The 22328-nt window shown below is 41.4% G+C and overlaps 1 long non-coding RNA gene across 1 annotated transcript in view; it reads right to left on the bottom strand.

Annotated features, from left to right (window-relative positions):
* Positions 1-672: 672 nt before the first annotated feature.
* The window catches only part of LOC143668458 (uncharacterized), a 39233-nt gene continuing 17577 nt past the window's right edge, over positions 673-22328 (bottom strand). Inside the window, exon 3 of the long non-coding RNA XR_013168454.1 lies at positions 673-919. This is a non-coding gene — a long non-coding RNA (uncharacterized LOC143668458). The remainder of the gene's footprint in view (positions 920-22328) is intronic.

The raw sequence follows: 22328 nt of genomic DNA, 5'->3' as shown, positions 1-22328 counted from the left end.
GGACTTAAGGGCAAAGACACAAACGGACATTTGCACACCAATGTTTATAGCAGCGCTATTTACAATTGCAAAAAGATGGAAACAGCCAAAATGTCCATCAACAGAAGAATGGCTAAACAAACTGTGGTATATACATACGATGGAATATTATGCAGCTTTAAGACAAGATAAACTTGTGAACCATGTAATAACATGGATGGACCTAGAGAATATTATGCTGAGTGAATCCAGCCAAAAACTAAAGGACAAATACTGTATGGTCCCACTGATGTGAACGGACATTCGAGAATAAACTTGAAATATGTCATTGGTAACAGAGTCCAGCAGGAGTTAGAAACAGGGTAAGATAATGGGTAATTGGAGCTGAAGGGATTTAACCGATCTAATCTATAGATTCAAAACAATCAAAATCCAAGTAGACATGCCATAGATACTGTTCTGGTTTTCTAGCTGCCAGAATGCAATATACCAGAAATAGAATGACTTTTAAAAAGGGGAATTTAATAAGCTGCTAGATTACAGTTCTAAGGCTGAGAAAATGTCCCAGTTAAAACAAGTTTATAGAAATGTCCAATCTAGGGCATCCAGGGAAATATACCTTGGTTCAAGAAGGCCAGTGAAGTTCATGGTTTCTTTCTCAAGTGGAAGGGCACATGGTGAACACAGAGTTTCTCTCTCATCTGGAAAGGCACGTGGTGAACATGGTCAGGATTTCTTTCTCATCTGGCATCTGCTAGCTTCTTCTCCTGGCTTCCTGTTTCATGAAGCATCCCAGGAGGCATTTTCCTTCTTTATCTCCAAAGGTCACTGGCTCATGGACTCTCTGCTTTGTGGTACTGCAGCATTCTCTGCTCTCTCCAAATCTCCTTCATTCTCCAAAATATTTCCTCTTTTATGGAACTCCAGCTGGGGGAAAATTCTGAACACACACACACAAAAACAGAACAGATCAAGATTCTCAGAGAAGGAGCAGAGGAAAAGAAGCTGTCTCCTGGAGGTGAAACAATTGCACAATAAGTATAATCTTAAAAATTGCACCACATGTCCAGGGCAAGAATCAGGTGAAGAAGAGCTAAGGAAATCTGAACAGTTAAACATGTACTATTCCTAAAGGTGCAGAATAAGTTAAACAAAATATCAAAGGGGAACCTTAACACAATTCTAATCAATAATAAAACCCTAGACAAGAGGGAGAAATTGTTTTTCAGAGCAAATACATCAAAATAATGTGCCCACACTGGTGTTTATGGTGGTAGTGTTTGCAATTCACAATGGAAGGAGGTGGCCTAAGGGAACAAAGAGCAAGGAATGGAAGGGGAAATTGTGGTGTATACATACAACAGACTACTGAGTTTGGCAAAAGGAATGAAGTTCTGAGCCATGCGAATGAACCTTGAAAGAAATGTCAGAAATAAAAAGACAAGTATTATCATGCCTCACTCATACAGACTAACTATAATTACAAACTTGGAGAACTGAAGTTGAGGACATGGGTCAGGGCCTTTGGTAAAGGGTCCTAGATTGTAAGCTCTTGCAGAAGTCACATCTATTCTGGAGTTGTAACTGTTATTTCTAAATTCTGAGATACTGAGATATTTGTGTATAACCTTCATTCCCAGAAACTTTGAGTATTTATGTGACACCTGAGACTCAGAGTTAGATCTCTGAAGCTATGAAAATCAGCATTACCCCATACAGCGGTTGAAAAAGTGGTCAGACTTCAACTAGAGATATGAATGAAGCTGATCTGGATAAGACTGGGATAAATCAGAATACAGGGTAAAGGATGATATCGTCCGTATTTTAAAAATTCAACTTCTGTGTGAGACCAAAGGAAGAGATGTTTGTTTGGTGCAAAATTCGTATTTTGGGTAGTGCATTATCTAATTTAATTTGTATGGTCAGTTTATTTGAACACCATAATTACATGTAATCTTGACTAGGGCATGAGATCTTGTTGCTTAGTGTGATGCCCTGATATGTCTCAAAGTATTTTGGGCAGAAAATAAAAAAAGTATTTGCAAAGTCCCCTTGGGAACTGGGGAGGATAAAATATTAAACTTCACTATCTGGGGAATTCCTGATATTCTCACAAGCAGTGGGGACAACTAATTCAATAGGCTGAGCCGTCAATTTTGGAGTTTGAATCTATGAAACTTATTCCTGCAAAGTAGAACTAAGCCTACTTATAATTATGTCTCAGAGTCACCCCCAGAGAACCTCCTTTTTTGCTCAGATGTGTCCTTTCTCTCTAAGCAATCATGGCAGGTGAATGCACTGCTCTCCTCCCTATGTGGGACATGACTCTAGTGTATTTTTAATGTCCCTATAATGTCTTTCTTTCCCATAATTTCTGTTGTTTCTTTTTACTCTTTCAAATTCATCATGCTCACACATTGTCTTCTTAATGTCCTTTAAAGCTATATCTGCAATTTTCTTTCTTCTCCTTCAACTGACTTAGATTTGTTTGAATTTCTTCAATTAGTTGTTTCAATTTTCTTATTTCCTTTCAAGTTTTAGTTTGTTACTTTGGATTATATCTTCCTGCTTCAAAAGTTCTTTAATTGAAAATTTGTCATTTTTTACCGATGTCTGGTCACACTTTTTATTTACTTCTTTTCTCAATCAGAAGAAAAAATGGAGAAAAGAATAGAAAAAATTGAGTAGTTCTTCAGGGATCTGAGTGACAGTGCAAAGCATACAAACATATGCATCATGGGTGCCCCAGAAAGGGAAGAGAAGGAAAAAAGGGTAGAAAGAATATTCGAGGAAGTAATGGCTGAAAATTTCCTAACTCTTATGAAAGACATGAATATACTTGTTCAAGAAGCACAATGTACCCCATAAAGAACAAATCATAACAGATTTACTATAAGATGAAAACTAATCACAATGACAAATGCCAAAAATATTGAATTCTAAAAGCAGCAAGAGAAAAGCAATTCATCACATATAAGGGATCCTAAATAAGACTAAATGATGATTTCCTATTAAAAACCATGGAAGCAAGAAGGCAGTGATATGATATAGTTAAGATACTAAAAAAAAAAAAAAAAAGAGAGATTGCTAGTCCCTAATACTTTTTCTGTCCTTCAAATATAAGGGAGAGGAGACTTCTGGGGAGATGATGGGATAAGGACAGTTAGAACTCACAATTCCAACAAAAACACCTAGATAACAGGTAAGAACTATTCAAGGCAGCAGTTCTGGGGCTTGGGAGACCAAGAAGTACTATTGCAGCATATAAGATAGAAAAATAGAGAAAGCACAATTTTGAAATTATGGCAAGTGAACTCAGCTATGGCATTTGGTGTGCCTCTCCTCCCCACTGAGCCCAGCAGCTCTCACCAGCTGGTGAGACACCATGCAGTCCTACTCCAACTGAGGGCCAGAAAAGTAAACCCTTTTGGTCCCACAGCCTAAAGCATTTACAGGCAGGAGATCAGAATCTCATGGCTCCATTAATCCCACAAACTGAGAGACTACAGTGAGAGACCAATCTCCATTGCAGTGCCTGTCACCTATCCCTCAACTCTGAGGTCAGCAGATGTGACACAGTCCTGGGCAAACTCTTGACCAGCGAAGTTAATGCTCTCAGTCTTGCAGCCTGGAGTCTTTCCACATGAAAGGCCCAGGAGCCTGTAGCTCAATCAGTTCCACAAACAGAAAGACTGTGGCAAGGGATTGATCTGCATCTGTATGCCCAGTCCCTGGCCTCACCCCTGAGGCTGGCCTGTCTGGGCATGTCTGCATCTCATCTGACTGGCTGCAGTGAAATGGGAAAGGCAAGGAGGCTCTTCCCTTGGGAAAAGTGGGGGACGTGGGCAGCCCATTCTAGCTGCTGGCCAGAGGATCTTGAAGCTTTGAACCTTTCTATATAAGAGCCCAGGGAGCTCGCATCCCAACTCTTCCCACAAATAGAGAAATTGCAATGAGTGATTGACTGAATTCCATGGAAGCCCCAGGAACACTTACCCCACCCCTGAGGCTGACTACTCCAAGTCCTCCCCCCCGGGGAAAAGAGAAGGATGCAGAACAGTTTTGATTCTCTGTTAGCCAATGAAATAGGGCTGTGAGAACAACAGCTTTGGTCCTTTCTGGACAGGTGGCCACAGCACCACAGGACCTTTACCCCCCATCACTGTAGAAACAGAGGGGTAAGAGGGATAAAAAACAAAACAAACAAGCAAAAAAAAACCTTTGTAGGGCTGTGAATAGGTCACCAAAGAGTGCCATCTGCTGGGAAGGTTGGAAAAATGCAGGCTGAGAAGTTACTTTCCTGACCTTTTCTCTAGGGCTCTTTGGGATGCGTCTGCGCCCTTGTATGGGGCAGTATCCCTGGTTTGGCTGTGAGATACTGATGAACCAAGTGCTAAAAGAAACCTTCACCACAAACCAGCGTGAACTCCATCAGAACACTATGAGAAGGCAGTATTACGATGTATTTAAGATACTGAAAGAGAAAAATTATCAGCCAATAATTCTTTTTTTTTAACCCAGCCACTAATTCTTTATCCAATAAAATTTTAGATGAAAGGGAAATTAACTTTCAAAGCAATCTTAGTCAAAATAATCACATGCCCAGAAGCCAGCAAAAAATTACAAGGCACATTAAGAAACAAGAAGATATGCCCCAACCAAATGATCAAATTTAAAGGTCTGAGGAAATACAGAATGTGGAACAACTAATCAAAGATGGTGAAACAAATCTCCCAAATAACTTCTATATTCAAAGAGATTAAATCTATCAAGAAGATGCTAGGAGAGAATAAAGAAGAGCTTGGAAGATTACATAGGAAAAATAGCAGAGCTTACAGAAATGAAAGATACAACAGAATAAATTAAAATATACTATAGACACACACAAGCAGATTTGAAGAGGCAAAGGAAAGGATCAGGGAACTAGAGGACAGAGCGACCAAACACAAACATGCAAAAGAACAAATGGAGGGAAAAATGGGAAAATTTCAGCTGGGTATCAGAGAGATAATTGACAACATGAGTGCGTAAATATACACATTAAAGGTGTCCAAAAAGGAGAAAAGATGTGTAAAGGACCAGGAAGAATATCTGAGGACACAATGGCCAAAAATTTCCCAACCCTTATAATAGGCATAAACGTGCAAATCCAGGAAGCCCAATATACTCCAAATAGAATAAATCCAAGTATATCCACTCAAAGACACATACTAAGAAGACTGTCAACTGTTGAAGAGGAGAAGAGAATCTTGAAAGAAGCAAGAGAAAAGCAATTCACCACACACAAAGGAAGCTGATAAGGCTCAGTGCTGACTTCTCATCAGATACCATGGAGGCAGGTAGGCAATGGTATGATATATTTAAGATACAAAAAGTGAAAATTAGCCAGCCAAGAGTTCTTTATCCATCAAAGTAGTTCTCCAAAAGTAAGGGAGAATGGTGGGCCACGGTGGCTTATTGGCAAAGTTCTTGCCTGCCATGCCAGAGAACCAGGTTCAATTCCCGGTGCCTGCCCATGCCAAAAAAAAAAAAAAAAAAAAAGTAAGGGAGACCTTAAAATATTCACAGATAAACAAACACTAAGGGAGTTTGTTAACAAGAGACCTGTCCTGAAAGAATTACTAAAGAAAACTCCACCAGCTTAAGAAAAAACAGGAGAAAAAGGCTTAGAGGAGAGTATAGAAGTAATGACTATCATTAAGGATAACTGAAAGGTTAAAAAGAGAGAAAAATAATAGATCTGACAAGTAAAAAACAAAGGATAAAGTGGCCAAACTAAGGACATATTTTGCTATAATAAGGTTGAATGTAATGGATTAAACTCCCCAATCAAAAAACAAAGATTGGCAGGCAGAATGGATTAAAAAGTATGATTTTAACTATATTCTATTTACAAGAGACTCGTTTTAGACACAAAGATGTAAATGGATTGAAATTGAAGAGATGGCAAAACATATTCCATGCAAGCAGTAACCTAATAAAACTAGGGAACTATGCTAATATCAGAAAAATAGTTTAAATGAAACAAATATATGAGACAAAGAAGGATACTATATATTAATATAAGGGGCAATTCACCAGTAAGAAATAGCAATCATAACTATTTAAGCACCTAATCAAAGTGCCCAAAGTACGTGAGGCAAACATTGGAAAAACTGAAGGGAGTAATAGATGTCTCTACGGTAATAGTGGGAAACTTTAACACACCACTCTCTTCAATGTATAGAACATCTGAACAAATGATCAGTAAGCACACAGAAATTTAAATAATATGACAAATAAACTATATCTGAAAGACATATATAGAACATCGCACCATTTGATGGAGAAGTTCTGGTGTTAACTTGGCCAAGTGATGATGTCTGGTCAGGCAAACACTGTCCTGATCATTGCTGCAAGGATATTTCATGGCTGGTTGATAAATCAGAAAGGTGTTGTACTAAATCATCAATCAGTTGACTGCATCTCTGGCTAATTACTTCCGTGATCAACCAAGTTGAAGACTTTTAAGAAGGGAGACTTTTTCACTGTTTATTCAGTCAGCAAGACTCTCCTGTGGAGTTCATCTAGCTTATATTGGAGCTGCCAGCTTCACAGCCTGCTTTATGGATTTTGGAGTCTTCCATCCCCATGGTTGTGTGAGATACCTTTATAAATCTCATATTTACAGATATCGCCTATTTGTTCTGTTTCTCTAGAGAACCCTGACCAATACAGCTTGGTGCCAGGAATGATTCTTGAGAAACAGAATCTTAAAAATGGATTTTTACAATGGTTTTCTATTCTGATTAGACTCAAAGGAAGCAATGTTTCCAGTAACCAAGATGGCACTGACTAGTCATACAGTGAGTTGGCAAAAGAGACACTCAAAATATCACCTTTAGATTGTGCTAATTGTAAAGTTATATGAGGAAAGGTTCTGTGTGAGAGTATTTGGACAACTTTATGGAGTTTTGTGGAATTAAGTGGTATAATGATGTTGGCTTGTTGTTAGGTACATTATATAAAATGACAGGGGAAAGGGATGAGCTGAAGGCTTAAAATTTGCAACTTAAGCTCTGTATGAATGATGTAAAAAATTCCCATGTTTGCCCAAAAGAAATTTTATTTCCTATGGTCACAGACTTGAGAGCTCTGAAAATCAAACACAGAGCCTCATTGTCTGAGGAGCAGATTTTACAACATAAACTAAAATCTCAAACTTGCAGGGTGTCCGCTGTTAAAGTAAGGGATTTGACTGGAAAAGAATGGGATCCTGAAATTTGGGATGGTGGTATATGGCTTGATAATAATGGCAATGGAGAGATGGAATCCCTGGGATCTGCTAGGCATTTACTAGATAGACCTGTAATAGACTACCCTGAGGAAGGAGCTTCCTGACTTTCACCCTGCCTTGAGGAAACAGTTTCCTGGCCTCCAGTCTGCCCAGAGGAGTCTGCCTTCCAACCTTCACCTAATGAGATCAACTTTTCCATGCCTGCTAACCCTGTAACCACCTCCCCTGGGGAAACAGCCCTCTTCTCTCTCTAACATGACTAATCCTGTTTCACCAGATAAAAGTGCAATGGAATGCCCTAAAATAATCACTTTTTCTATTTCTTTTCATGACCCACCCTCATCCCTCCTCTTTTCTTCAAGACCTATAACTAACTAAGGTCTTAACAGGCCCTGAAAGGTGAGATACAAAGTGTGACCCAAAAGAACTGAATGACTTTTCCAATCTATATAGACAGAAATCAGGGAAATATGTGTGGAATGGACATTAAAGGTGTGGAATAATGGTAGAAGGAATATAAAATTGTATCAAGTTGAATTTATTGATATGGGCCCACTAGGCAGAGATTTTGCATTCAATGTTGTAGCTTGAGGGTATAGAAAGGGCATTACAGTTGTTTGGATGGTTGGTTGAAACATGGATTAAAAGGTGACTAAAATTACCTGGCATTGAAATGCCAGAACTTCCTTGGTATAATGTAGATGAGGGGATCCAGAGGCTTAGAGAGATTGGAAAGTTAGAATGGATTTATAATGGAAGACTGCTCACACATCCAAGGAATGTTCAGATGACAAATCTTTCACCAGAAACTTGAGAACTTAAGTCATGGAACTAGTTCCATCATTCTTGAAGAACTCTGTAGTTGCCCTTCTCTATAGGTCATATACTACTATGGGAAGTGCTGTCACTGAGCTGGAATCCTCAAACACAATGGGGATGATTGGATCTTGAGTTGGCAGAAGCCATGTGAGGACAGTTAATCACCATAGACCAGGTGGACCTGGCCACCATAATGGACAGCAGACTCAAAGCAGCAGTCAAAATAATCTGACTCACAGAGACTTGTGGAATTGGCTACTAGATCATTGGGGTACCTAGAAGTAAAATAGATGGTCAGTCTGATAAATTCTTGTTTTGAGCTGTATAAGCAGAATTCTAGGTCAAGTGAACAGAAGTTTAACTTGAGTTACAAAAACAAGGAGTCACGGCTCTTTAATCAATTCCCAGACTTCAGACAGTTCACTGGCCCAGAGAACCTTGAATGAGTGGAGGGCTGGATACCTTTGGGGAACGACCCTGTTACACTGCCCAAAATTTACACTGTCAACTTTCCTCCCAGCCTTCCCCAAGGAGACCTACAGACTTTTACCAGGGTGATTGTGCACTGAGGAAAAGGAACATACCAGATATTTCAGGGATTATTAGACATGGGCTCAGAAATAATACTAATTTCAGGAGACCCAAAATGTCACACTGCTCCACCAGAGTAGGGGCTTATGGAACTTAGGTGACCAGTGGAGTTTTAGCTTAGGTCTATCTCACAGTGAGTCCAATGGGTCCCTGGGCCCATTCTGTGGTTATTTCCCTGGTTCCAGAATGCATAATTGAAATTGACATACTTAGCAACTGGCAGAATCCACACATTGGTTCTCTAACTCATGGAGTAAGGGCTATTACAGTAGGAAAGGCAAAGTGGAAGCCACTAGAACTGCCCCTACCTAGCAAAATAGTGAAGCAGAAGCAATACTGTTCTTGGAGGGATTGCAGAGATTAGTGCCACTCTTAAAAACATGAAGGATGCGGGGGTAGTGAGTCCCACAACATGCCCATTCAGCTCTCCTATTTGGCCTGTGCAGAAATCAAATGGGACTTGCAACTGGATGACATGGATTATCATAAGCTTAACCAGCTGGTGACTCCAATTGCAGCTGCTGTTCCAGATGGGGTATCATTGAGCAAATCAACACATTGCCTGGTACCTGGTATCCAGCTCTTGATCTGGCAAATGCTCTTTTTGCAATAGCTATCAGAGAGGACCACCAGAAACAGTTTGTATTCAACTCACAAGGTCAGCAGTATACCTTCATAGTCCCGCTTCAGGGGTATATCAACTCTCCAGCCCTATGTTACAGTCTTGTCTGCAGGGGCCTTGATTGTTTCTCCCCACCACGAGAAATCACACTGATCCATTATATGGATGATATACCCCTGAGGTAGCACAGAGCTGGAGGGGGAGGTTACAGGGGGGTTTGTTTGACTGTATATGCTGGGGGTGGATGTAGCCTGGGTATAGGTGAGTGCCTGCAGTCTTTATGTGCTGGTGATGGCCTGCAGCGGGCAGGGAGGGTAAGGTGAGTCTCAAGAGGGGCAGGAGAGTTTGGTTAGACTGGGACAGTTGTGCATGTGCTTGGGGTGGGATGTGGGTCAGGTACCCACGGAGGGGGCCACAGGGTGGAAGCACTTGTAGCATGGGGGTTGGGAGGGTGGGTGATGACATTCAAGTGCATGGGGTGTGGAGTTAGTCACGGTCATGAGACTGCACTGGTGAGGGTACCTTATTCAAGGAATGAGGCTTGGCTTACTCCCTGGCCCTTCTCCCCAGTCCGTTCACTCCTGAGGGCTCCAGTCTTCCATTTGAAAGGGGCATGTTAAGCTGTTTGCACCAGCTGGATGGTCTTTAGCTTTCTGTCTCAGTTCTTTGGCTTTTGCCACCAGGGCCTCCCTATGTGGTGTGGAAGACACTCCCAAGTCACTTATACCATGGAATCACTGTCTCAATTGCTTTCCAGTCCCTTCTCTACCTGTTCCTTGGAGTAGGGGTGAACTTGATCTATCCTATTCTAGAATCTTCCTGGAATGCCTCATTTATTAATTTTTGCAGACATTTACTTTTCATTCCAGAAAATGTATTGATCTTCTACCAAATGCCAGATACTGCTCTTCAGCATGTATGATAGGTATGTTAAGGGAAATATAGAAGTGAATAAAACAGATCAATATCCCCACCCTGTAGTTAAAGAAAGACAAAAATAAATAAGTAAATATATAAACATAAGTATAAACGTGAATAAAAAAATTAATATGTAGGTAAAATAACTATACATCAAGTAAGTGATAGGGAGAAATAGAAAGCAGAGGTAGGTGATGTGGAGTGTTGGGTGGTGGGGAAAGTTTGTAACTGAATTTAAATGATTAATGAGGACCTTGTGGGAAAGGTAATATGTAAGAAGAAACATAAAGGAGCTGTGGGGAAAAGGAAAATGTGCTTTTGAGTGTTATAGGCAGAGGAAACAGCCAGATGAAAAGTCCATGAAGCCAAAATTGTACCTGGAACATTCAAAGAATTGGAAGATGGGGTGAGTGGGTAGTGAACAAACTGGAGAAGAGAAGAAATAAAATCACTCGAAAGGAAATGGAGGACCTAGATTGAGCAAAGCTCTGCAGGCATTTTGAAGACATTGTCTTTTGCTTTGAGTGAGCCATTGAAGAGAATGGAGTGATATAATCTGACATGCTTTATCAGGAACGCCGTGGATATCATGCTGACTAGAGACTGCAGGAGGCATGTACAAGAGCAGGGAGTGATTTACCCAAAGATGTGCCTTCTGCTCAACAAAGATGCAGCACAGGGTTTGGAAAACAATGGCCTGAGTGCAAAATCAGGCCCTCAGTCTGTTCTTGAAAGACCTGTGAGAATTTTTCTTACATTTTGAAAGTGTTAAAGGAGGAAGAAGAGGGGAAGCTGTAGAAACTATATATGGCCTGCAAGGCCTAAAATATTTAAAATCTGGAAAATACTTGAGAACACCTCATGTAAAGAATCTGGCTGAAAATAGGTCCTCAACAAAATTGGAAGGTGGAATAGATGAATAAATTAGTTACGAAAAATATTGTGCATTTCAGGTGATAAAAAAACATCTATGACCTCACCCCCAACCTTCATAAAGAATGTCATTTCCATTGAGCTACTAGGGAAATATAGTCTGTAAACCAAAAGGTACTTCATCATATAGACAATGTCATAGCTCTCAGATGAAGTTGAAATAACAAATGTAATAAAAATAAAAAGCATTTTTATAAAGCATTAAACTTTACAAAACATCTTCATATTCATTATCTAATTTAATCCTGAAATCAACTCTGTGGGGTAGGTTTTGCTTACCCTTTACAAGTTACCATACCCTAAATCCTTAGTGATTACTCAAGCAAAGTTGAAATCAATCTAGAGTGTTACATCTGTTAGTGCCAAGGTTGTGTCTTAGTTTCCCTGTTGTTACAGCAAATACCACACAATGGGTCAGTTAGACAACAGGAGTTTATTGGCTCACAGCTTCAGAGGCTAGAAGGCTTGCTTACTCCCTGGATGGCAGTGTTCTGGCTGGCAATCCTTGAGTTCTTTGAGTTTCCCTTTGTATTTGGGGTTCCCACTGACTTCCAGTTTTCAGCGCCTCCCCATGGCTTTCTCTTTAAAAGGCCTCCAATAAAAGGATTAAGATCCATCCTGGTTCAATTGGCCACACCTTAGGTAAAAATAACATCTTTCACAAGATCCTGTTTACAATGGGTTCACATCAACAGGAATGGGATTAAGATCAAAAACAGACCCTCTCACCCCCACCCCAACCCAGGGTACATAATTCAATAGGCCACAGTTGGCTTTCTCCTATGGGAACATAGGACAAGACCAGGATCTACAGTCCTTCCATTTCAAGATGGCACACCAAGGCCATGGGGTTACCTTCTGTTCTTCCTGAAACCATATTTAAATGAAAGTATAAAAATGTAAAAATAATAGAACAGTAATAGCTGGAAAACTGTAAGTGTGAAAGCCATCAGTCACAAATATTTTGATACATTTGTAGAAGACAAAGTGGAGCAGAGGAGTCATGGATAAAATAATCAAAAAAAGACTATTCTATAAAGGGGCTGTACAAAGCCAGACATTGGGGTGAGCACTGGTTATAGTGAAGGGAAGAGGAGAAAAGAGAGGCTGAAAACAAGGAGACTAATTAAAATTATTTGGGGAGAGATTTCATTTAATAAGTCCCATCTACCTCTTGGTATGCCCCAACACTAACTCTATAAGAACTATATCAGGTAGGTGATAGGGATTGGTGGTGAGCAAGACAGAAAAATAGGTTGTCTGCTGTGTTCATTGTCACTACTACAGTTTCAATCCTGTATTTGAACACTCCTAGTTTCATCTGCTCTTACTAGAGATGAATGAATTACGAATTGCTCAATTAAAAGTAATCTTCCTGGCAACTATAAATTGCTATTATTATTCAAATATTTTATTATTAATTACTGTTTTCTTGAAAATATTCTGCCCTGCAGCACCTCCCCTGGGCCCAGCAGTTGCCCACCTGTTCACCCCTCCTGCTGTGTTCCCTGGTAGGTCAGGAACACCCTGCTGCCCCTGCACCTTTCCCCACCCTGTGCACAGGCTCTTCAACAGCAGAACTTACAGTCTGGGTTTTACATCTTCCCAAAGAGGAAATATCTGGTCTGGCTGAGTCAATGCGCCTCTCTAGGGTACTTCCTTCTGTGTCCAGATAAAATCCTTAGAAGCTGATGTTGTCTCCTTAAAACTCCAAGATGCTTGGCTCTTCTTCTGGGACAATAAAGATTCCTCCCCCAGGGCACAAATAGTCTCCCATCTGTTTGCCATCTGCACAGGCTGTCATCCCCAGTAGGCCAGTGCCATCCAGCAGCCTCCTGCATCCTTGCCTAAAGAAGAAAGAATTGAGGAGCCAAGGAGATGACAGCAAATGGTTAACCAAAGAAAAGGAGGAGGATCACACACAAACCAGAGAGCAGGAAGATCAGAGAAGGGGACCCCATAGCAGTGAAGATATGTCCTCAACATCCAAGCCCCTGGAAATGGATGGAGTGGCCACTTCCTTCCAGTGCAGCTGTTCCTTCCAGTGGCTCTGGGCCTCTAAAGGAAAACTTTCCTTCCCAGCCTTCTGAAAATGGCTTGTGTCAGAACATCCAGGAGTTTCCTGTGAGCTCATCTGTCAACGACTGTGCCATCACGAGCTCACTCAGGCCTGCTGGTGATGTCCTACCTCTTGGAAGATGTGATCCAGGCAGAGCAGAGCTCTCTGGCCCAGTCTCATCCTGCCCCCTGCTACTGGAGAGACTGCCAGAGGCAGTGGTAGATAAAGATAAAGGCTCAACTCTCCAGGTTCATAGCCAGGGAAGGAGACATCGGGAGAAAATTGTGAGCTATTCCATCAAGGAACACTCCTCCTCCCACACCTGCCAGATACAGACATTATAAAAGGAAACTTGTGATGACACTATAACTGTCATGGGGTGTAGGTGAGCTGCCCCCACCTTGGAAGCTTCCTCAGTAGCCACTGCCAAAGATACAGACCTGGAGAAGAATGCTGGGCCAAAACAGGACCATAATATATTGGAGGAGGATGAAATTGAGGCCATGTCAGAGAGCAGTTGCTGAGCCTGCCCCTTCTTTTTCTCCACCTGCTGTGGGGACCACAGAAGCCCTGATCCAAGCCACGGTCACCCTGCCGATTTCAGATATTACCTCAACAGCAGTCGCTGACTTGACTGACCCCCCTGCCAGGCTCCCAATCCTGTCTAGCCATGTATCTCCCCAACACCAACTATTAATGATCAAATATCATTTCCTAACTCTCCTCTGGCTGTTCCTACACAATCTGTCTCCCATTAGATTTAATCTCCTCCCTGAGGTTCCCCTTACTTAGAACACTGGCCCTTCACATTCACTTGCAGTTACAAAATCTTTTATTTCTGACCTCCTTACACCTCCTAGCACTTAACGCTCTTCGTCAATCATATCACCCTCAGAAATGAGTCACCTACACCTATGTGTGCAGATCCCCTTCCTTTATTCTTACCCTGCCCCCCAATAGTCACTTGGGCTTCACCAACCAGCCCATCATTACTACCATGGCCACTTCCACCATTACAGCCACCACATTTCCACACTGGGCCTCCCAGCCTGCCTCAGATCCTAGTGAAACTGATATGGACATCAGTTCCCCTTCTCTGGCTGTCATTGCCAGGTCTCCCCCAGACCCCATTATGAGTTCCCCCCAATTTCCCCATGTCCATTGTAGTATGGCACAGATACCATCTGCAAAGGCCCCTGGGTCCATCAGCCCATGTGCATTTATGGGCAGTGCATGTGCCCCAATTTTCAGCCCTCCATTTTCCAGGAACCACCCCTCAGCCTACATTTGGGGCCCCTCAAGGACAGCAGCAAACAGACACTTTTCCCAGTGCTCCTGTCTTTACTGGTTTTCCCATCACTGCATCTGTGGCCACTGGCCCTCCAGCTGGCAATCTTTTGGTAGACCTAGTTTCTAAGCCTGGGTTTGATCTTGAGGATATGGATACTACATCCCCTTCACAGGCTGTCACCTATCTCCTGTCTCCTCCTGTCTTCCAGGAGAACATTTTCCTATTTCACAGTGTGCTTCCTGATTCTCAAAATACACTGCATAATGTCAGCATTGCCTCAAGCCAAGTTTCCACTGGCTTGCTTATGCAGCCAGTCAATAGCCCAACTGCAACTTAGACCTTACCATTTTACCCAAGAGCCACTCCTCAGCTCACGTTCAAGGTCTCCATTGGACAGCAGCTGGGAGCCACTAGTTTTGGCTTCTCTTACTCCCTGGCAAACTTGGCAGCACCAGCACATGCTGCAGGTTTAAGTTCTCCTGTGGCCCAGACACCTAATGGCAGCATTACATAACCAGTGTTTGCGGGACTCACATCCCCAAGTTCCAGCTTTGGAATCCCTGTCAGCACTGTGAGGGCCTATGGAACATAGGTGTTTCCCTCACTGACACAAACACGGCTTCTGGCTTTGGAACTGCCACAAGGATGCACAGCACTGGGGATAATAGCTCACTGTGTACAAAGACCAATCGGGGACCACTTGCCTTTACAAGACCTGCAGCCCTGCCAGGAAGTAGAAGCTGTGGGGTCAATGTGCCTGCCCCAGAACCCAGTTCCATGTCTGGAGCTCTTAACTTTGGGGAAGGGCCTACTGGAAGATGCAGCACCACTTCTGTTCCACAGACTCCAACTAACCACAGTATACCTATTGTGAGAGCAGGGACCAGCACTCTGCCTGTATTTAAAGATATGTCTGGATCCATCTTTGTGCAGAGAACCTGGGGTCCACCTGTCCATGAAACAGGTGGTATAATAGGAGGCAACAGCACCATACCTGTGATTGGGGGCCCTGATGCTCCCTCTGTCCATCAGGGGACCTGGAGCCCACCAGGCAAAAGTACAGGTGGCACAGTGGGAGGAGACAGCAGCACAGCTGTGCTAGGGGGCCCTTTTGCTGCCACCATTTGGTGGAAGCAACCATGATTCTGGCATGAATAAGCTTAGAAGCAACCTTGCCTTGGGGTACCCCCATCACGTACCCAGAGCTCAAAGGAGTCATTTCTTTTAGCCCAAGAGACAGCATCTTGGCAGGTAAGAAACAAAAGCTTACTTCAAAAACAGCATGTATCTGGTGCCCTCATGAATGGACTTTGCACTTCTGGAAAGAAGCTTCCCTTCTAGTGATACTGAACTCAACCTGCTCATTCTCAGTGGGCCAGCACCTTTGTGTGTGTGTGTATGTTGGAGACAGGACCTGTGTGTGTGTGTGTGTGCGTGTGTGTGTGTTGGAGACTAGTCAGGATTCAATGCAGCAGAATTCAGAAGTTCCACAATAGAGACTAGAAGAGAGATCTGCACATATCATCACGTGTGCCATCCCTGGCTGTGCCATTTTGAAAGAATGTATATACCCTGAAAAAGCCACGTTTTAATCATAATCCCATTTTGTAAAGGCAGCCATTTCTACTAATCCATATTCAGTACTGTATTGTTGAAACTTTAATTAGATTATCTCCCTGGAGATGTGATTCAATCAAGAGGGTTGTTAAACTGAGTTAGGTGGAGATGTGTCTCCACCCATTCCAGGTGGGTCTTCATTCATTTACTGGAATCTTATAAAACGGGAAACATTTTGAAGAAAGCACAAGATTCTGAGAGAACAGAATGCTGCAGAAACCTGAAGCAGAGAGTCCACCAGTCAGTGACTTTTGGAGATGAAGAAGGAAAACACCTCCTGGCAAGCTGGAGAGGAAGCCAGCAGATGATGCCATGTTTGCCATGTACCCTTCCAGCTAAGAGAGAAACCCTGACTGTGTTCACCATGTGTCTTTCCACTTGAGAGAGAACCCTGAACTTCACTGGCCCTCTTGAATCAAGGAATCTTTCCCTGGATGTCTTAGATTGTACATTTCTATAGACTTGTTTTAATTGGGACATTTTTTCGGTCTTAGAACTGTAAACTTGCAACTTATTAAATTCCCCTTTTTAAAAACCATTCCATTTCTGATATATTACATTCTGGCCGCTAGCAAACTAGAACACTGGCTTAAGTCTTAACACAGCAGACCCAAACTCTGGGCCTTTTTCTTTCATTTTGGAACTGGCAAGATACCTACTTGCTGCTTATAAATGCCTCTTTTCCCCATATCCATTTGTGTGAATGGCCTGTGTGGTAGTTAGGTTCAGGTGTCAATTTGGCCAGGTGAAGGTGCCTAGTACTGTTGCTGTGGACATGAGCCAATGGCATGTGAAGCTCATCTGCCACTGATTACATCTGCAGTTGGATAGGAGGCATGCCTGCTGCAATGAATAATGTTTGATTTAATTGGCTGGATGCTTAAATGAGAGAGCTCAATGTAGCATGGCCCAAGCAGCTTAGCATACCTCGTCTCAGCACTCACAGCTCAGCCCAGGCCTTTGGAGATGCAGAAAGGAATCACCCCAGGGAAAGTTGTTGGAACCCAGAGGCCTGGAGAAAAGGTTGGCAGAGATTGCCCTGTGCCTTCCCATGCAAGAAAGAACCTCAGTTGAAAGCTGCCTTTTCTCTGAAGAACTATATGTTTTTAATTAAATAAATCCCCTTTTATTAAAAGCTTTGGCAGACTAAAACAGGCCATTACTAATCTTCCTCAATTATGCATTTATCTCCATATTTATGTATAAATATGTTCTTGCTAATCTGCCTCTGCTCATGTGTTTTTGCTCTTTGCATCAACAGTGGAGGAAGAATTTGACTTATAGGAGTGGTGATGTGTTGAGCCAGACAGCTAAAGTTTTTTGTGGCCAACAAAGAGGATGTGGAACTAGCCATTCTTTATGACTGCTTGTACTAACTTCTGATGTCTCTGGGGTTTGAGCATTAAGGATGGCAACCCAAGAGGAAGTGAGATACAAAGAAGGGAGAAATAGAGTTACCCACGCTTTCCTCTTTCCTCTGAGCTTCTCTCCCTCCCCTCTGACTCACCTTAGAGCCAATCTTCCCTGGTGCATGCTAAGAAATCATACTTAATAATTTTAGTCTTTAAAAATGTTTAAATGTCTTTTTTTGTTTCTTCTTCTTTAATTTAGCATTAGACTAATCATCCTCACACATTCAACCCTCACTCAGAATGGATGGGCTTGGCATCCACATACATGGCTGGGCTTGGAGGAACAAAGGAAAAAAGAGCTCAAGTGTGCTCTGTAGTTGTTGAAAATGTTAAGTGATAGTTATAACTTATTACTTAGAAGTTAATATGCTTCTTTAAAGTGTCAGAAAAATTCCTTGTTAATAGCCTGTCTGTCTCTACATCACTAAACTATCAAATCACAAGATATTTTATCATTGATATGTAAAATTACATCCATACCTGACTGACCCTAGAATCTTATTGGTTCTCTAGTAAACTTAACTGATGAAAATACAGTCTTCTCTTAGGCAGGTCACAACCCAGGAGAACCATCTGTAGATGGGAGAAGAGAAAATGCAATCATTTCCCCCAGCTGTGTTTACAAATTTATTAAGTACATATTCAGTGTTAACTCTACCCTAAGCGTCTGTGCTAGGAACTAGGACAGAGACTTAATAAACATCTCTTGCCCCAGAGAAATTTACAATGTAGTGGGGGAAAGAGGTGAGTAGACCCAAAGCATACCACTGGTGCTGTAATTACTAAAGAAATAGCAAGTAGGAAGGACTTACCACTACTGAGTGAGATGAAACATGGACTGTGTCTCAAAGAAGGAAGAGGGAGGAGCCAGATGTGGAAGGTCTATTTCCAGGTCAAAAAGCAAAAGCATGCTAAAAGACAGGTAAAGAAGAGAGATCACAAGCAAGTAGGACACTTTCAGGTGGTTACATGTGGCTGGAAAGTGAAACCAAGGCCAGGAGATGTAGCTGCAGGAATTGTCAGTGGCAAATCAGGGAAAACATTACCATGTTGTGGCATTTGTCTATTTCCCTGAAAGTAAGGGAAGTCACATAAAGATAATAAGCAAAAAATGACAGTATAATTTATTTTAGAAATATCCTTTTGGTTGTGAGAAGTAAGAATTAATGGGTGCCAGAAGAGACAAAAAGGCTATGGGAAACTTGGCAGTGACCCAAGCAAAAAGAGCCAATAATCTGCTGGTCTATAGTAGCTGACAGGATGAGGAGGTGAGAGAAGAAGGAAGTGAAGTAGATAACTAACAAGACCAGGTCTATTCTAGCTATCTTGTGTGGATGAATATACATGAGTAGTGTGGGCAAAAATATAAGTATAACTTTTAATAGTGTGGGATGCTTCTGGAAGATCCAGGTAATTCAGAAGGCAGTTCATTCACTTACCAATTTCAAATTTATTGAGTATCTTGCATGTGCTAAGGACTATTCTAGGTAGTATCATGGGAATTGAGATTGGGGTAGAGAGGAATTTAAAGGGTGGACAGGGTGAGCCTCATGTATTAGTTAGGGTTCTCTAGAGAAACAGAATCAACAGGAAATATCTGTAAATATAAAATTTATAAAAGTGTCTCATGTAACCATGGGAACATAGAGTCTAAGATCTGTAGGGTAGGCTGTGAAGCTGATGATTCTGATGGAGGGTCTGGATGAACTCCACAGGAGAGGCTCACCAGCCAAAGTAGGAAGAGAGAGAGTGTCTCTTCTGAATCCTTCTTAAATGCCTTGCATTGATTAGATTAAACATCACTCATTGCAGAAGACACTCCCCTTGGCTGATTACAAAAGGAATTAGCTGTGGATGCAGTGACATGATCATGATTTGATTCCATGAAATGTCCTCATAGCAACAGACAGGACAGCACTTGCACAATCAGACAAATGGGTACCACCACCTGGCCAAGTTGACACATGAACCTGGTCATGACACCTCACTAGGAGGGTAAGATATGAGCAAAGTCTATGAGGAGGTAATCAAGTCAGACATCTGAAGGAAGAGCATTCCAGAGGATGGGAGTTCCAGATGCTGCGAATAATCACAGGTGGGACCCATGGGATGGAATCTGGCTTCTGGTGTCCTCAGGGAGCCAGAATGGAATCAGCAAATGGGAGAATGGGGGCAGAGGAGGACTGAGAAGATATGGGTTTAGTTCTCTGCCCATCATTTATTGGTTGTATAGTCACAAACAGTTGACTCACACAGCAGGGATCTGCATGTCTTCAGTGCTTTACCAGGATAAAAAGTCTCTCCATGTCTATTTCACAAGATTGTGGAATAAAATTCAATAATGTAGGAAAGAGACTTATGAACCTTTGTTGTTATAAGAGTAGACAAGACATATATAAATGGATGGATGGGTGGATGGATGGAAAAGCAGATTAGATAGACAAGCAAATAGAATATAGATAGATGTATATAGATAGGTAGATGACAGAAACAAGTAGATGATGGGTGGTTGTTGGATATAGAGATAGATAGAAACAGATATGTACACTTAACAAGTAACTTTCATAGGCTGTAGTGCTGTGATTGCTTTTATCAAGCAATTCAAATAGGAGATACCCATTTTAAAGGGAGTATAAAAGTGCTTACTCAAGTCATCATGAAGTAAATAAATGGAAATGCATGCAACCATCAGTCATGACCAATTTGCTAGTGTAATGGATTGAATGGTGGCCCTCCGAAAGACATGTCCACATCCTAATCCCTGGACCTGTAAATTTTACTTTATTAGGAAAATAAATAGTAGATGTAATTATGTTCAGGATCTTGTGGTAATAAGCTCATGCTACATTATCTGGGATGGAGCTTGAATCCTATAACAAATCTCCTATTAGTAGAGGGAGATTTGAGACAGACAGAAGAGTGGACATATACATAAGGAGGAGAAGGTGATATAAAGACCCAGGCAGATAATGAACTGTGGCCATAAACCAGGAAAGCTGGCAACAACCTGAATAGAGAATAGGTAATGAGCATATTCTGCCCTAGACCCTCTGGTCTCCAGAACTAATAATAATCATGAATAATAGATAATGAATTTCTATTATTTTAAGCCACTGTGTTCATGGTAATTTGTTATAGCAGCCCTAGAAAACTGATGCACTTGGTAAAAAAAACCTTTCCCCAGGATTTAGAACTTTACTGCACAAATCTGTCTGACCTACTCAAAATAATCTTCAAATTGTTAAGGTCAAACATTCTGAAACACTGAAAGACCAAGACACAAATCCACCTTCCCTAGAAGTATCAAATCCATTTTGACATGGACATTTTACTCTCCCAACTCTACTCCTTTCTATTTATTACTTGATGTTCCTAGATAACACACCAAATACTGGGGCCTCTTAATGGCCTTCTAGTATGTACCACAGCTTTGTTCCATCCAGATTTGGAATAAGTTAGGAAATACAACAACAATGCAGGCCAAATTACCCCTTTTATTTTTGGAAACCCTGGTTCAAGAACTTAGGTTTGAATGAGAGTCAAAGTATAATAACTGAACTCTGGAAATGGGCAGATTTAACAATTGGTAGTTCACAAGGTTAGAGAAACAAGAAACCCATTTTCACCTTCAAGGAAGAGCAGAGAATTAGTCAAGCCAAGCATGCCCAGTTAAAAACTCTTCCCATATTTTCCAAGTAAATCACTTGACCATTCCAGAGGCAAGGTGTTTAAAAAGGAACAGAGTTGGAATTACCCTAAAGAGCACTCTTGGAAGGATGGAAATGTCAGTAACAGGGAAAGCACATTGCCACACTGTCCTCTTCCCCCAAACAAATTGCAAAAGAAATCAGAAACCTCTTTAAAAATGATTTACTCTTAGTATACTAGTGGATGGAGATGAGAGCAAAAACATCTTTATTAGCTGCTAATAAAACCCTTTGAAAGCATATTCTGCCACATACCTCAAAGGGAGGATTCTGATCTCTATTCTTCAGATATTTCTTGCCAAGAGTACCCCCAATATCTTACTATTTCAGCTGCATATGACCTATGGCCCAGTCATACCTGCTTTTCTGATACTACTCTGAAATGCATATATGGAAAAGCATGAGAAGCTATGTATAAAACTGTGGGAAGATATTCTAACTGGGGTCCATAACTGTTACCACTTATTAGAGGTGAATGTTAGTCAATATCATGAATGTTCTTTCTCTTTTGTATCTGGAAGATGATAATAAGTAATATGTGCTCTACCATTTTTTTAAGTTATTCAAATCATTGGTTGATAGCTAACCAAGCACCATCCTAAGTCAATTCCAACTGACAAAATTATAGTGGTCCCTGCCCCCCAGGAACTTCCTAGAAAAGGAGAGAGGTATGTAAAAAGCATAATTACAATTCTGTGCAGCAAAGGCCACAAGCACCTATGCAAAAGTGCACTAGTGGCAAAAAGGAGAGTGTGAGCAAAGGTGAAAGAGAAGACTTCACAAAAGGTATAATATGTAAATTGAAGTTCAAAGAGTGAATTGGAATCTTCCAGATGCAAAACATGGAAAATAGAATTCTTGGTGGAGGAAAAGAATAATTCAAGTTAGTAAATTGTTTATGCAATCCTAGAATGTGAATGGGAAATGGCAGGAGTGAAAGAAGGTTGGAGGAGCTTCAGGCATCATAAATATCTTTAAATGCAGAGTCCTTGATAGGTTTCAACTCACAGGACCATATTTGAATTATAACAAGCCTACTGTAATGGAAACTTTGAGGACTAAATCAAGGGGAGAGAAAATATAATTAGGAACTCCAACACAAAA

This window comes from Tamandua tetradactyla, chromosome 24 (assembly GCF_023851605.1).
Source record: "Tamandua tetradactyla isolate mTamTet1 chromosome 24, mTamTet1.pri, whole genome shotgun sequence".
Classification (NCBI taxonomy): Eukaryota; Metazoa; Chordata; class Mammalia; order Pilosa; family Myrmecophagidae; genus Tamandua; species Tamandua tetradactyla.
The sequence above is the reverse complement of the archived record's forward strand: the minus strand, read 5'-3'. Positions and strand labels throughout refer to the sequence as shown.